Here is a 16059-nt window from a genome sequence, read left to right on the forward strand (position 1 = left end):
GAAGGACCACAAAGAATTCCAAGCGGGCGATCTTGTTCTTCTTTACAACTTGCGGTTGCGCTTATTTCCAGGGAAGCTTCATTCACGTTGGACAGGGCCATACACAGTTAAAGTGGTATTTCCGTATGGTACTGTTGCAATAGAGAACGCGGATGGCGTTATTTTCAAGGTGAATGGTCACCGGTTGAAGTTATACGTTGCCAGGCCGATTGAGTCGGCGGTGGAGGTCATCGAACTCCAAACCCCGCACACATCATAAGTGTGGGGAGGAGAGAGTCTACGCTACTAACTCGCGGACTAAAAATGTAGCAAGAGCGTCAAAAGCGCTTTAGGGGTAGTATCGTCTTTTTATGTGTTTTTCTAATTTTAGCGTAATTTAGGAGTATTAGGTGGTTTCCGTTAGTGTGTATAGTTTCTATACGTGCCGAGTGAAGGGTCTACGTGGGAATATTGTTAAAACAGTGTGCGTGTTGAAAAAATGGCGAACAACGGCCAAAACAGTTGCTGGAAATGGCTTCGGCAGAAAAAACTGATCCGCAGCTGTTGCACGGCCGTGCCATGCGTCGCACGACCGTGCGTTTGCGGGCTGGCCGGAACAATGAGTCGCCCCCCCGGTGCATCTCCGAGAACAGCACGCAGGGTCAGCAAAATGTCGGTGTCGCACGACTGTGCGACATGTCGCACAACCGTGCGCGAGGCAGGGGCAGTATGGTCATTTGTCCAATATAAATACCCTCATCTGCAGCCCCACTTTCATTTTCGCGAACCCTAACTTGCTGCAGCCATTCCAGAACGATATTCACCCAAAATCGCACCATCTTCTCGCACGGTTTCACAAGATCTTTCGCACGGTATGTTTTTCCTCTCCGATTTTCTGTTCCATTCGTGTTCTAGGCTAGATTAGTTCGATTCTTCAAGGATTCTCTAGGGTTCTCTTCATAAATAAATCGAAACCCTAGCCCTTGCTAGAATCATGTCTCGTGAATAACCGGTTGAGTTTCTGACCCCCGTTTGCACAAAACTTGTTGAATTTTGCAAAAATCAGGCTATTCAGAGCCGGGGTTAGGACCTGCAGAAAAATCATGTCGCACGGTCGTTCCCCCTGTGGCATGATCCGTGCGGTTACGGGTTCTTCACTGATTTTTCTGTTGGCTCGGTGATGCACGGTGGTTCGATTGCTCGCACGCCGTGCAGTTCCAACATATGTTGGCCAGCTTTGCTCGTTCTCGGTGACGCACGACCGTGCGCCTTGTCGAACGCCCGTGCCATTTGCCCAGATCAGCAACACAGAAGCTTCATAATTATGTGTTCTGCTGCTTTTGAGTGAAAATTTTCCTGTTCCCTCTATTCTAACGATATTCCTCATGCAAATGGATCATCCCTTCTTGCAGTTTGACCCCAATGATGAGTGAGAGGCTCTTTGTATCCCAAGACGTGACGCCTTATGGAGAAGGCGAGGGCAATTTGGCGTCCCCCGGAGGTTGGATTGGGACGTTATGAGGGAGCTAAATCAGTATGAAAGACTTGAAAACATGATCAGTATCCCACTTGCGCGCTTAGTAGCTATCGACCGACCCATCTATCTCGAGCTAACGATAGAATTCTTCTCCACATATGCCTACGAAAAACCAGTTGCTCATAGAAGGCCAAAATTCCGCTATAAGGAGCGGATAACTTTTAGGTTGGGTGGACGATGGCACACTTGGTCAGTGGATCGATTGGGTAGGAGGCTTGGTATTTACACGACTGCAGACATGGATTCCGAATTCTTCACGGAGCAATTTACCTTCCCGAGTGATGAAGCACGGGCCACGTTTTGGGCTGAAAATGCAATTGGTGACCCTTACGACCCGAGAGTGTCTAAAGCTTCACGACTGAAAGACCCTTTGCATCGAGTGATGCATCATATATTCAGCCACACCATCTGCGGCCGAATGGACAGTTTGGGGAACTGTCCAACGCCAGATCTGATATTTCTCTATGCGCTGGTTGAGGGAGTACATATCAACCTAGCTGCAAGAATGGCTGAATACTTTGTGAAGAGCTCAGGAAGGACACCCAACAGTCAGATTCATGGCGGTCAGTATGTGACCGAGATTGCTTACAATTACTTGAGAGTCTCACTATGGTGACCGAAGGGGTGTATGTTGATATTCGGTCATTGAAGGCGATGGGTGTGATTGCTGAGACGGGTCGGGGGATAGATTGAAAGGGTTAAACAACGAGGTCTGGGACCCGTTGCCTCCAGCTGAGGAGGAAAACGAGGATGAGGAGATGCATGATCAGGAGCTTTACTTAGTTTGTTTTTGTTTATGTTTGGATACTTAGTACTTCTATTTATGTACATTATGGTTTATTTGTGTTTATTTTGTTTCTGTTCTGTTTTGCTGTGCCATGTGACATACTTGCAGATTTTGGCTATCAAGTCTTCGACCGGAGCACATGACAGAAACAACTTGGAAGTCTCGTTTCATCAGAAATCATCTTGAGGGGAGTACTATTATCCTTTTTCTCTATATTTCGGGTTTCGCATTGGGGACAATGCGAAGTTCAAGTGTGGGGAGGGGGTTAACTTTGTTAACTTTGTTTGTCCTAAAAAAAATCAAATCAGAAAAATCATTCAAAAAATATCTGTTTTATGTATATATACTTTAGTAAATAAACCGGTTAGTTGTGTTTTAGAAAGCTTCGGACTTGATAAAAACTCGACAAACAAAATAAATTTTGAAAAAGAAAACTGGAAAGCGTGACAAACAAAGAAAGACTTGCATGATAGTTTTCACACTTTTACCCATTCCTTCCGTTACGTGAGCATATTTGAGCCTTGATATTGTTGTATATTTGTTCATTTCGGATATAGGAGTGAGCCGGATGTCTTGTGTAATTTAGAACTTGTCACTAGTATGCTTGTTAAGAACATGAACGTGCGGAATTGTGTAGAAGAGATAGAGGCACTTAGATTACCCCCTTTGTTGTTTGCCTTGTTCTTTGTGTTGTGTTTTCCCGTAAACCGTACATTACCCTTTAGGATTAACCATGTCGAGCCTTCCCGTTTACCTTTATTTACCTAACATAATCGCCCACTTAGCCAAATTTAGCCTTTTTATGTTTTAAACCTTTTAGTGTTGAAACTCGGTCAAAATAATCGTTTAACTAGCGCTTGTTATAGTTTAAATTTTCATTGTATATATCCATTAGTTTGAAAAAAAAAAACACAGAAAATAAAACACCCTAAAATAGGGTGAAGTTGACAAAAAATGAGCGATTTTGAATGCTAAATTGTTTAAATCTTGTTGATAAGCTCGATGTCACAAAAGTCGCCTTTTTAAGGCATTAGTATGTATAGTTGTATTGTTTTACGCTAGTTAAACGCTAAAACCGAGTTTTAACCATTTCGCCACTTTAAATATCCATTTCCATACCCTTCGCCCAAGCCTAACGTTACAACCCGTAAAGACCTCTTGATTTACACTTTTTCGCATGTTAGTTGGTGGAGACGAGATCTTATGACAAGCTTATGATATTGCACCTTTCATTGACAAGGCATTGAGTGTTTGCACATACACATTTTATGTATGCTTCACAAATAAAACCGAGTGTGTGTGAACATTGTGAGTTTTGTGAAGATTAGCATCTTAAGTTAATTGAAAGTGAGTCACGACTTTTTGGTTATCACCATATATTAGCATATGCTTGTTTGGGTTTGATTCCTTTGATGATGGTCTTTCGAAAAACCGGCTAACTGTTGGTAGTTGTTTCAATAAATAGTGTGTAAATTATCGTTCTTGTTTGATTCTATTTTTTATTGCATTTTAGTTTAGCTTGCTTGAGGACAAGCAAGGTTCAAGTGTGGGGAGATTTGATATTCGCTAATTTACACATATTTTAGTCCCCCATTTTATCCCCATTTTATGCGTTTTCGGCCGTAAAACCGTCATTCGGATACTTAATCATGTATACTTTTGTTTACAGGCCTAAAACAGCATACCAGACAAGATGATAGTGAAAACGAGGACTTTCCGGACGAAACGACAAAGCTACGGACATTCTGTTAGAATTCTGAGCTGGGCAAATGGAACGGTCGTGCGACCTGATGCACGACCGTGCATCTCCGACAAATGCAACCCAGTCCGGAAGTGAACGAGGATGCAGCAGTCCGTGCTACGTGATCCCGAAAACGCACGATCGTGCTTCAGGAAGAACGACCGTGCGAGACCGAAGACCAGTCAACTCTGCTGATGTCATGAACAGTAACTCCAATAATTCAAAAAGTGAACGGTCGTGCGATCGGTGCACGACCGTGCGACATCGAAAATATATAAAAAACGAACAGAAACATTCTGTTCGTAACTCTGGAATTTTGGAGAGCAATTCAGGCGATTTTCAGGCTCCAGAGGCGTTAGCTTTCACCCGGATTCAAGCCACACTGTCTCGTTTAGCTCGATTACTATCCGGATTCTCATTCTTATGCTTGTTTATGGTTTGAATTCTTAAGTCTTTCCATAATTTTGTTATGTTTCAAGCATTGAGATTGATTATTATGTATTAATGTAAGCCTTTGGGCAAAAACACAACAATCCCTTGCTTGATTATAGCCATTAGTATGTTAATCTTTGTTTGTAATGACATTTGGAAGTATTTTCTATGATTATCTTTGATGATTAGTTTGCAACCTTGTTATTGATATTGATTTCTTGATTATAAGTAATTGTTTTAGATGATTGGTACTTAGTTGAGATAGTTGAAAAATGAAGCTTAATTAATCATGTATTAGTAAACTTTAAACTTGGTTAACTAGTTTAGCTTGGTTAAAATGTGGGCACCATGATACTAGAAATGGTTAGTGGTTTAATAAAATGTAATTATTGTTGATCAAGAAAGCTTGCCGTCACGTAAGGACCTTAACGGGTTAAATGGTGTCGTTATAAATTCTTACCATGATTTGTTAGTTTAGTTAGTAGTTTAGGCCAAAATTGCTATCTTGGTGAATTTATGTGCAAGATTTGTAAAATGAACTCGGTTGTGATTTAATATAGTTTATGCTTGTCTCGGTGGTTGCATTGTGTTTATCGGTGTCGCTTTCCTTGTTTAAGTGAGGTTAGAAAACTCCTAACGGATGACTAACTTATTTTTAAGAGATTTTCATAGACATTTATCAATTGCACGTTAAAGAACAATTTTAGGTGGTTAAAGTGTGTTTATCATTTTAGCTTTCCGAATGATTGTCATGTTAGGATTCCCGAAAGGGATACTAATTGTCTTAAAAATGGAAAATTGACCGAATGCTTCTAGTGCCAAAACCGACTTAGTTGACATGCTTTGGTTGTGTATTAAGCAAGGCTATTTATCTATTTTAGTATTTGAAATCTACTATGTTTTATAAGTATTTGTTTATGCTTACTTTAGTTTATTAAAAATCAAACAACTTATGTTTTTACCGATAGTTTAGTGACAAAGGTCTAGTATTATTTCTCCGCCCATTTCCTTGGATCGATACTTGGTTCTTACCGATACTTTACTACATATATGATGGGGTACACTTGCCTCTTTCGTGTGTGTTTTGATGTAAAAGTAATAATCACTTTTATAAATTTAAAACCAAATCGTGTGTAATTTCATTGTAAAAATATGTGTAGTCGCGCACACGTCAAAGTCCCCCATAAGGACTCACAATCCCTGCATCGAATTCTTAATATTCACCAGATTAGCCCAAATAACCCTACGTTCAGAAGCATTATTAGAGGCATATACATTCACAAAATTGATGCGGACACCGGATTGCCTAATAAGGCCTGATACTATTAAAAAGAACCGATCTTTCACCACACTATCACATGAAAATAAAGCAGGGTTCCAGAGACACGCCAACCCCCCGGATCGAACAACGGCATCTACCACCTCTAGATTAAAAGCAGATCTTCCCCAAAAACCGTTAAACATAAAACTTGTTGCTGCCTCCAATTTATTTTCCTGGATTGCTAAGAAGTGGACACCGTATGTGGTTTTTATTCCCCTAATCCAATCGATTTTACAAGTATCCCGTACCCCCTTAAGTTAATCGAGAGAAAATTCATTGTAAACCAGTGGAAACACCCTCACCTTGGATGAGATCCATAGTTGCTTCTTCAAACCTCTGCAAATCAATACCAACCTTGACACCAATACTAGCCGTAGCAAGAAATTCTTTTCGAGTACTAGAATCCACATCAGCTGTGAAACCTCCGGGTCCAGGAGAATGATTTAACTCAGTTTGGTGTTGATCCGAGTGTTTCTTCTGTACCTCCCCTCCGACCGGAGGAGAACCCATTACTTGATTTTCCTCGCCTGAGGAGACACCTTCACTAACCGATGGATTGAAGGGAGTTGGTCTATTCAAATCAAGGGAACCATCTACACTATTCTGGTGATGAGAATGACAAAAACTCCTAGTGGGTGGACCCTTCATGGACCCTGTTGAAGGTGGGCTCCAAATTGTCGTAGATCTCTAACCAAGCCCAAACAGGGGAGTTGGGCCCCCCTGGGATCCAGGATCCATAGTTTTCAAATCTCTTTCATCTGCCTGGTGGGTACCACTTTCAAACAAATCAGCCGCCTCATTTAATGACCCCACACCATTATTACAATCCCCATGAGAGGCATTTTCCCCATGCAAACTGTTGATGCAACAAACTCGAGACCAAGGGTGGTAGCAGAGTTGGTTAGGCAAAAGGGCTGAAGGGTTCAGTTTTGCCTAACGCAGGTCGCGGGGTCCCTCCACGTTTGCAAAACGTGGAAGGAGGTTCACTAGTATGTAATTGTTATTTGCTTTGAAGTTCCTTCTTCGAGGCAAGCTCGAATCCAGAAAAGAAAGCAAATAGAATGAGTGTGTGTTGAATGTGATGAAGAGTAACTTGGAAGTGATCAAGTACTCTTTGAATGACTAGAGATTAAGGAATCTCTGTGTTTCGGAATGTCCCAGAAGTGAACATGAGCTGTCTTCTTATAGGGGAAGACATCTCCTGAAATGGCATATACAAGACTAGCGAAACCTGTTTGCAATGGAGGGTTTCCCCTTTTGGGGTTGAAGGCTTTGGACCCCTGGTTAATAGAGTGTACTTGTGCAGACCTGCTCTGAGTTTGTGGGCGTGAGTTGGTGAGGTGAGTCCTCAGATGTGACTGATTACTGTTCCTCGCTTTTCTCACTTTACAGCTTTTCATCCGATGAACCTTTCAACCTTTTAAGCTCTTGCATATTAGTCATTTTATTTGACCTTGGGCTACCCCGTCGTCAGCCCCCCAAGTCAGAGGTTTTTGGGGTAGTATGCTCAAAGACTTCTGACTTTTATGCATATGTTTTAAAGGTTTCAAGGGTTCGTTGCTTGGAGGCTTGAAAGGCTTGAGGCAGTTACTTTTTGAATTTTGAATTTTAAACGATTGACAGTTGATTTGATTGACGTGTGTCAGGCGACGGTTTTGCAGGAGCCATTTATTTACCTTTATTACCCCTGCTTTAATATCATATTTATTTTATACTTGTAGAACTTCTTCATTTTACTCACAATCATTCCAAGTTTCTTCCTTCAGGTTAGTTTTTCTTCTCCATTTTCGTTTTTACTTTCTTCAAAAATGGGTGCTCTTAAAGATTTAGCAAAGTCATTCTCTCGAATGACACAAGAGGAAGTAGACTTGTTTTGTTTGGAGTATGGTATTGATAAAAAATTTAACCCAACTGCCCCTGCTTGCGATGTTCCTGTTGACAAACCAAACCCTGGTTCGATTGCCTTGTATTGTCGTCATTTTCAGTGGTCTAATCTTCGTTACCCTTTTTCGTTTTTTGTTTTGAACTTGCTTGAGTATTATCGCATTTCTTTTGGGCAAGTTCATCCGAAGGGGATGGCTAGGGTTTTGCACTTTGAAATGTTGTGCCGTGCTCTTGGGTATGATCCCTCTTTGTTGCTTTTTCGGAGGTTTTTTCGTTTAGCCAAGAATGGTGACTGGTTCACCTTTGAGACATCAAAGGTTGATACTTGTCTTATTTCATCCATGGTTACAACGCTTGGGTCCTGGAAGGATCGATTTTTCTGGGTTTCTGAATCTATCGTTCCTTTCAAAATGGTGTGGAGGCATCCGGATGCTGTTCTTAATGATCCGGAGCCTTCTGAATCAGAGTTGAACGATGCTTTTCTTTCAGCCATTCGGGGGTGCCCCTCGAGGGTTCGTCCCTTTCCCGAACATTTGTTAGTGCTTTTAGGGGTTAGTAATATTTGGGGAAAAGCCGATCGGGATCCGGTGTTAATGAGAAATGGCATTGGTATGCATTTTTTCCCTTATGCCTTTTCTTATTTTACTTTGCTTATGCCTTATTTTCTTTTGTTTTGTTTTTACCAGTTATGTCTGCTTTGGACTTTATCAAGAGTGACGACACGTCCGATGTTGTGTTTGAGGATGCCCCGTCTGTTCCGGGTGAGAATGTTGTGGTTAGGACTTCCGAGCAAAGGTTTGAGGGTACGGGTTATGCTAGTGTTGCCAACGTTAAGGGTTTTACCAAGTCTAATGCTCCCAAGTCTTCAACTCGCCGAACTTCTCGTCGTTTGTTGAAAGCTGGTCCTCAATCCACTTCTACTGAGCCAGTGGATTTGACTGATGATATTGAAGTTTCGGAGGATCAAGTTGAAGCAGGTGTTGAGAAGGACAAGGAGTTGGTTGTTCATGGTAAGAAGGTTCGAGGCAAGAAGGTTGTCCCTGTTCAGGAATCTTCAAGCAAGGACGTTGAAGGGTTGAACCCTGAAGGTACTTATGTGCCTTCTTGGCTAGTGAAGAATGATGACACCTTCAAGGATGCTGCTGTTTGTGAGGATGCTCTTAGTCATCTTGCTCCTCCTTCTGTGCGTGAAACCATTGCTGAGATGGATGATGACTTTATGTTGTCTCGCATGGTTTTAACCACCTGTAACCTTGTTGCTATGCTTCCTCAAGGGATTACTCGCTTTCGCCAAAGGATGCAGGAATATGAGGACTTCTCCAAGAAGAAGGATAAGATAAAATCCTCCCTAGCATCAATGAAGAAGGAAATAGCTGGGTTTGCAGAGAAGGAAGCAGCGTGGAAGAAGGAGGTTAATGATTTGAAAAAGATGCATGATATTGAGATGGGTGATCTGAGGAAGAGCTTTGAGGCTAACTTGCTGAAGCTAAAGGCTGACCGAGAGGCCTTGGCTGTCCAGCAGCAGGCTTTTCGTGAAGAAAAGGAAGGGTTGAAAGCTTCGGTTGGCCAAGTGACTGCGGAAAATCAGTGGTTGATTGAGCATGGTTTCCAGCAGGTTGTCACTTATCTTTTACATTCCAAGGAGTTTAACTCTGCCCTTCGTGATGTTTACACTAAGCTTTTGAACCTGGGGAAACATCAAGGCCTTACTGCTGGCTACAAGCTTCATGAGTCCGGACAACCCTTGGAGAAGTCACCTATGTTTCGCCCCGAGGCTTCTGATATCTTCAAGGCTTCTGTTGAGCAGATGGAGAGGCTAACCTACCTTTACATTCATGAAGTATCATCTTGCTTTGGTAAGCCCTTATCTGTTTTACAGGAATTGAAGCCTGAGGGGTTGAATGAGAAAGTTTGTGCTGAGGTTTTGGGTTCCCTGTCAAGGAAGAGGTCTTATTCTGGGGATAGCGATGATACCCTCTCAAGTTTGCCTGATGCTTCAAAAGATGCTGGTTTAGAGACCTCTGCGGTTGGTGTTGATGAAGGTGCTAAGGTGAAGAAGACTAAGAAAGCCAAGAAGTCTAAGGTTGAAGGTTCCAAGCCTTCTGATAACTGATGTTTATTCGTAGCTTTCTTAGCAAACACTTAATGTCTGTAATGTTTTAAACAATATTAGGTTTTTAGGAACCCTTAAGGTTCCTGTGGTTGGTTAGGCCTGTATGGCCATTGAACACTAGTTTTATTTGCAAGTTACTAGGACTTGCTTTGACTTCCTTCTGAAGGTCTTTTATGGCCTTCCTAACTATGGTATGATGGTTGCTATGTTGTTTGTGTTATGTTTGTTTACTTATTTTGCTTGGTTTGTTTTGTGGGTTTTCAACCCTTCAAGCTTTTTTGTGTGGTTGTTAATGGGTTGAAGCCTTTAACCTTTCAAGCTTATTTTCTGTTGGCTTGAAACCTTGGTAGCTTCTGGTTTGGCTTGCATGTTTAACTGATAAGTTTGCTTATTTTTATCAGTTATTTTTATTTTCTTGCCTTGTCTTTGTTTACTTTGTCTTTATGTTTTTTACACTTTAAAGGGTTCCGTGCTGCAGACACTTTACCTTAGTGTTTATTAACATCAAGACGTAGTATCTATCCTTTTCCTTATTTCTTTGTAGTTTTAGTTGATTTCGTAAGTCCATTTGTTGATTATGTTTCTAAGACTTAAGGAACGATTGGTGTAGGCTGTTCAAACCTGTCTATGAGACATTATTGTTTTTTCTTAACAAATCTCATGGAGTTGTATTGATCTAGGAACTCACCCCTTATATAGGTCCATTCAACCCTTGAACCTATTGAGCGATATGGCCTGGGAGCTCATCCCCTTACATGGCCCTTGCCATGGAGTTTTTTGCTAGGTTCTCAACCTGATATTAGGATAGAAAGACAAGTTTGATAAAATGACTTCATTCATTCAAGCAATATCTGCTTTTACAAAAGGTTTTTGTTTTGATACAAACCAAACTTTCTAAACATAGAACTTTCTCAGGGTTTTTCCGTTCCAGTGCCTTGGGAGCCTTTTGCCTTCTAGATCTCCCAGCTTGTAGGACCCTCCCTTGTGTGCTTCGAGGATGGTGTATGGACCTTCCCATTTTGGGCCTAGTTTCCCTTGATTTTCTTTTTTGCTGGCTTCGTTGTTTCTGAGGACTAGATCCCCTGGCCTGAATCATTCGTTCTTGACCTTCTTGTTGTAGTAGGCTTCCATCTTTTGCTTGTATTTGGCTTCTTGTATTGCTGCTTGATCTCGGGCCTCCTCTAGGAGTTGTAAGTTCAACATGGTCTCTTGCTTGTTTACTTCGGGATCCATGTTGACAATTCGTTGGGTTACAACTCCTATTTCAGCGGGGATTACGGCCTCAGATCCAAATACCAAGCTGTAAGGTGTCTTCTTGTGACTTGCCTTTTCTGTTGTTCTAATTGCCCATGAAACGCTAGGCAATTCTTCAAGCCAATTACTTTCATACCTCCCCAATCTTGTTTTTATGCCTTCCACTATGCTTCTGTTGGTCCTTTCAACCTGGCCGTTTGACTGCGGGTAAGCCACTGAGCTGAAGATTTGGTTGATCCTGTATTCCTTGCACCAAAGGCTGAAGGGTTTCTCGGCGAATTGTTTCCCATTATTGGTGACAATTACCCCTGGCAGCCCATAGCGGCAGATGATATTTTCCCAAACAAAGTCTATGACTTGCTTTCCTGTGATCTTGGCAAGGGGTTTAACCTCTGGCCATTTGCTGAAGTAGTCAATTGCTACCAATAGGAATTTTACTCCCCCTTTGCTTGGAGGGAATGGCCCAACAATGTCCATTCCCCATTTATGGAATGGCCATGCCGAGGTTATGGGAACCAGGTCATGTTTGGGACTTTTTGGTATTGGGGAATGGATTTGACAGGCATCACATTTCTTCAGCTGCTCAACGGTGTCACGATGCATTGATGGCCAGAAATATCCAAGGTTCATGAGCTTTGCAACCACCGACCTAGCTCCAAAATGAGCTCCACATATTCCTTCATGCACTTCCTTAACCAAATACTTGCTTTGTTCAGGGCCCACACATCTTAGCAAGGGTGCAAGGTAACCTTTTTTATAGAGAGTTTCTCCTTGCAACACATATTGTCTTGCTTTGATCTTTACCCTTTCGGCTTCTGTTTGATCATTAGGTAGTTCATTGTCTTGAAGGAATTTTTTGATAGGAGTCATCCAATTTGGATCTTCCTCGGTTACTACATCTTGCACTTCCAATTCATCAATCGACCGAGCCTTTAACACTTCAACCAACACCTTTTTCGTGAGGTGGGCGAACGTGAGGAATGCCAATTTGCTCAAGGCATCGGCCTTTTTGTTTTGGGATCTTGGAATCTGTTTGATGTTGCATGTCTGGAAGGTGTTCATTAACTCCTTGGATTTTTCTTTATACCTTCTCATGTTGGGCTCCTTGGCGACATAGCTGTCATTAACTTGGCTTGATACTAGTAGTGAATCAGTGAACACTTCAAGCTTTTTGACTTTCATTTCTTTGGCCAGTCGTAGACCAGCGATCAGTGCTTCATATTCAGCCTCGTTATTGGTGGTCTGAAAATTAAAACGGAGAGCATACGTGAATTCTAGCCCCTCAGGGTTGATTAGGACTAAACCAGCTCCTGACCCTTCAACGCTTGAAGCCCCGTCAGTGAATAATTTCCAGGCTTCAGGGTTGGAGGGTTCAGCGGTTGTGGTGTTTACTTCTTCAATTGTTTGGTTTGAGACTTCAACTTGGAAGTCAGCCAGGACTTGAGCTTTAATGGCTTTTCGTGGGACGTAGGTGATGTTATGTTCACCTAGTTCCACTGCCCATTTTGCCAACCTTCCTGAGTTCTCAGGTTTTTCAAGCACATTCTTGACAGGTTGGTCAGTGACCACTTGTATAGGATGTGCTTGGAAGTATCTTCTAAGCCTTCTGGCTGTTTGAACCAGGGCTAGAGCGAGTTTTTCAAGGGGAGGATATTTGGTTTCAGCTAGTTTTAGAGTTTTGCTGAAAAAATAAACGGGTACCTGAGCCTTGTCTCTTTCGATAGTGAGAACTGCACTGATGGCTTCGTCGGCAACTGAAAGGTACACCGATATGAGCTCCCCAGTTTCTGGTGCTGCGATATCAGGTAGGGAAGCTAAGTGCTGCTTCATTTGATTGAAAGCTTCTTCAGCTTCATCGGTCCATCTGAAATCTTTTTTATCTGAGCAGTTCTTGAGCGTTTTGTAGAATGGTAGAGACCTTTCGGCCAGTTTTGAGGTAAAACGCTTCAAGGCTGCGAGCTTCCCGTTTAAGCTTTCAACCTCCTTCTTGGTTCTCGGTGGTTTAGCTTCAAGGACAGCTTTTACCTTGTTAGGGTTGGCTTTGATACTTTGCTTTCCAACGATGTACCCCAGGAATTTTCCTTCATCGAATCCAAACGAGCATTTTTCCGGGTTGAGCTTCATGTTGATCTTTCTAAGGTTTTTGAAAGTTTCTTGGATATCATCAAGCATTTGGTACTCTGTTTTGCTCTTAATCACCAAGTCATCGACATATGCCTCCATGTTCCTACCGATTTGGTCTTCAAAGGCCTTATCAACGAGTCGCTGATAGGTGGCACCTGCGTTTTTGAGGCCAAAAGGCATCTTTTGGTAACAAAAAATGCCCTTGTCTGTGTGGAAAGCTGTCTTTTCTTCATCCTCCTTCTTCATGAGGATTTGGTGATAACCTTTGTATGCATCAAGAAAACATTTAAACGGATACCCCGTGAGGGAATCAACCTTGAGATCAATTTCCGGGAGCGGGTAGCAATCTTTGGGACAAGCCTTGTTAAGATCTTTAAAATCTATACACATTCTCCAAGAGTTTTCGGGTTTTCTGACCATAACAGGATTTGCAATCCATGATTGGTACTTGACCTCTCGGAGAATGCCAGCTGATACAAGCTTTTCAACCTCTTGACAAGCTGCCAAGCTTCTCTCGGGTGCCAGGCTTCTTTTCTTTTGAACCACCGGCTTGACGTTTGGTGGTATTCTTAACTCGTGTTCAGCAATGTTTCGAGGGATTCCAGTCATATCTTCAGGAGACCAGGCGAACACATCACTGTGATGCTTCAGCAGCTTTTCAAGGTATGAAAGAGTCTCTTGGGAAAGGTTGGGGTTGACCCTTATTCGTTGCTCAGGGTATTTAGGGTTGATGACTAACCCTTGCTTTTCTTTCTCACCATTTGAACTTTCACCCTCGATCAGGTAAGCTTCCTGAGAGGGTTGAAGGGTTGCAATCCCTCTTTCAGTAGGAAATTTGACTGTGCCATGGCCGATAGACACTGCCATGTAGAATGCACATTGTCCAGGCCTCCCTATGATTACGTCATAGTTGGAAGGGATGTTGATAACCACAAAGGTCAGTGGTCGGGTTCTTTCTTTTGATCCCTCCTTGAAACAAACGTCAAGGGTTATCTGCCCCAAAGACTTCAAGGTTATATCGGCGATACCCTTTATGGAGGTTCCTGAGGGTTGAAGCCTTGAACGTTCCTCATCGCTTAATTGGTTGAAAAATTTCTCAAACATGATTTCAGTGGCTGCTCCCGTGTCTATGTATGCTTTACATGTTTGTAATGTGCCCACGGTGGCTTCAACCACAAGGGGACCAAGAAGTGGGTCCTTCCTTGTTGGGGGGAAGCAGACACACTGAAGCTCCCAATCTTCCAACCGTCGCTTCTTGTAAGGAGCCTTTTCATCAGAATACACCATGTTTACTTCCTTCCCTTTGCCTTCAGCCATTTTGTCTCGAACCCCTTTTACCAAATGAGCGAGCTCTCCTGACTTAACAGCCTCTTCAATCCTCTTTTTCAGTTGGAAGCAATCATTGGTGTGATGTCCCTTTTCTTCATGGAACTCACAGAACTGAGTGGAGTTCTCATTTTTTCGACTCTTGGGGAGAGGCCTGGGAGGTCTAAAGTTTTGCTTGACTTCTTCCGTTGTCAGGATTTCTTGAGGGGTTTTGGTGAGGGGAGTGAAACTCATGCCTTTATCTCTGCCTGAAGGGTTTCTTCCTTCAACCCTTCGAGGGTCTGAACCCTTTGGGCGTCTGTCGTAAGAGTTAAAGTTTCCTCTCTTTCTGGCTGGGCTACTGCTTCGCCAGCCTGGCCCCCTTTTCCTTTGTTCTTTGATATCCACAGCTTCCTCTCCCCGAATGTGAGCTTCGGCCCTTTCAAGGGCTTCCTCCAAGGTTTTGGGCAGAGATTTGTTGAAATCCCGTGTGAGGTATTTGGAGGTTATGGCGTTCATGAAACCGGCCACTCTCATTTTCTCATCAGCCCCTACATAGGTTAGCCTTTCTTTCTTGTATCGTTTGATGAATGCCCGAAGGCTTTCATCGTCGCGTTGTTTTATCTGGAAGATTACTGTTGCTTCCTTAACGTATCGCCTTTGTTGGGAGAAGTTTGCCAGAAAACCTCTGCTGAGATCGTCAAAGCTTCGAATGCTTTGAGCAGGTAGGTCGTTGAACCAGATTCTGGCGGATCCAACAAGAGTCTGCATGAACATTAGGCAACATTCAGCATTTGACCATTTTTCTATTCGAGCGGCACCAGTGAAGATCTGGAGATGATCTTCGGGATCTTCGGTCCCATCATACGTTCTGATGTGGGCTGGCATCTTGATCTTTGACTGAAAATCATAATCAGCTATCTGCCTTGAGAAGCATGAAAGGTTACTTGGCTTGTAAGGTTTAGCCAAGTCTTCTTCAGGTCTTGTACCCACATTGTTGTTATTGCCATGGTTTCCCTGGGTGGCCAGCACTTGATTGATGAAGTGTTGCCATGGGAAGTTGGCCATCATCTGTGACATCATGTTAGGTATGAGATTGAAACCCTGAAGGCTTGCTGGACCAACTGAGCAGTTTACCCCGAGAGGGGTGCTAGTAACAGCACTTCGTGCTAAAGGGAGCACGGACAGAGCTTGTTCCCATGTGGTAGCTAGAGAAGCAGGACAGCTGGTCACTGGGGACTGTAGGAGTTGATCAAGTGTTAACTCATGTCCCAGAGGAGTGCCACTAGCAATTGGTTGGGAAGAGAGAATAGGATGAACAGTTGGATTTGTCATAGTGGATAGATAAGGATGGGGGTTTGAAGGGTTGCTGGGACCAGCCTCACCTCTTGTAACAAAGGGTGGTAGGGGTGGCCCAGGAGACAACGTTGGCTCAGGTTCATCGTAATCTAGACGAATCCTTACCCCCTTTTCCCTTTCTCTATTCACATGCTGGTTAAGAAGTGACCTTAACTCGAGGAAGTTATTAGAGACCCCCTCGGGGGTAAGTTCAACACGTGCCGGGGTGTCCGACACACCAACG

This window comes from Helianthus annuus, chromosome 14 (assembly GCF_002127325.2).
Source record: "Helianthus annuus cultivar XRQ/B chromosome 14, HanXRQr2.0-SUNRISE, whole genome shotgun sequence".
Taxonomy (NCBI): Eukaryota; Viridiplantae; Streptophyta; class Magnoliopsida; order Asterales; family Asteraceae; genus Helianthus; species Helianthus annuus.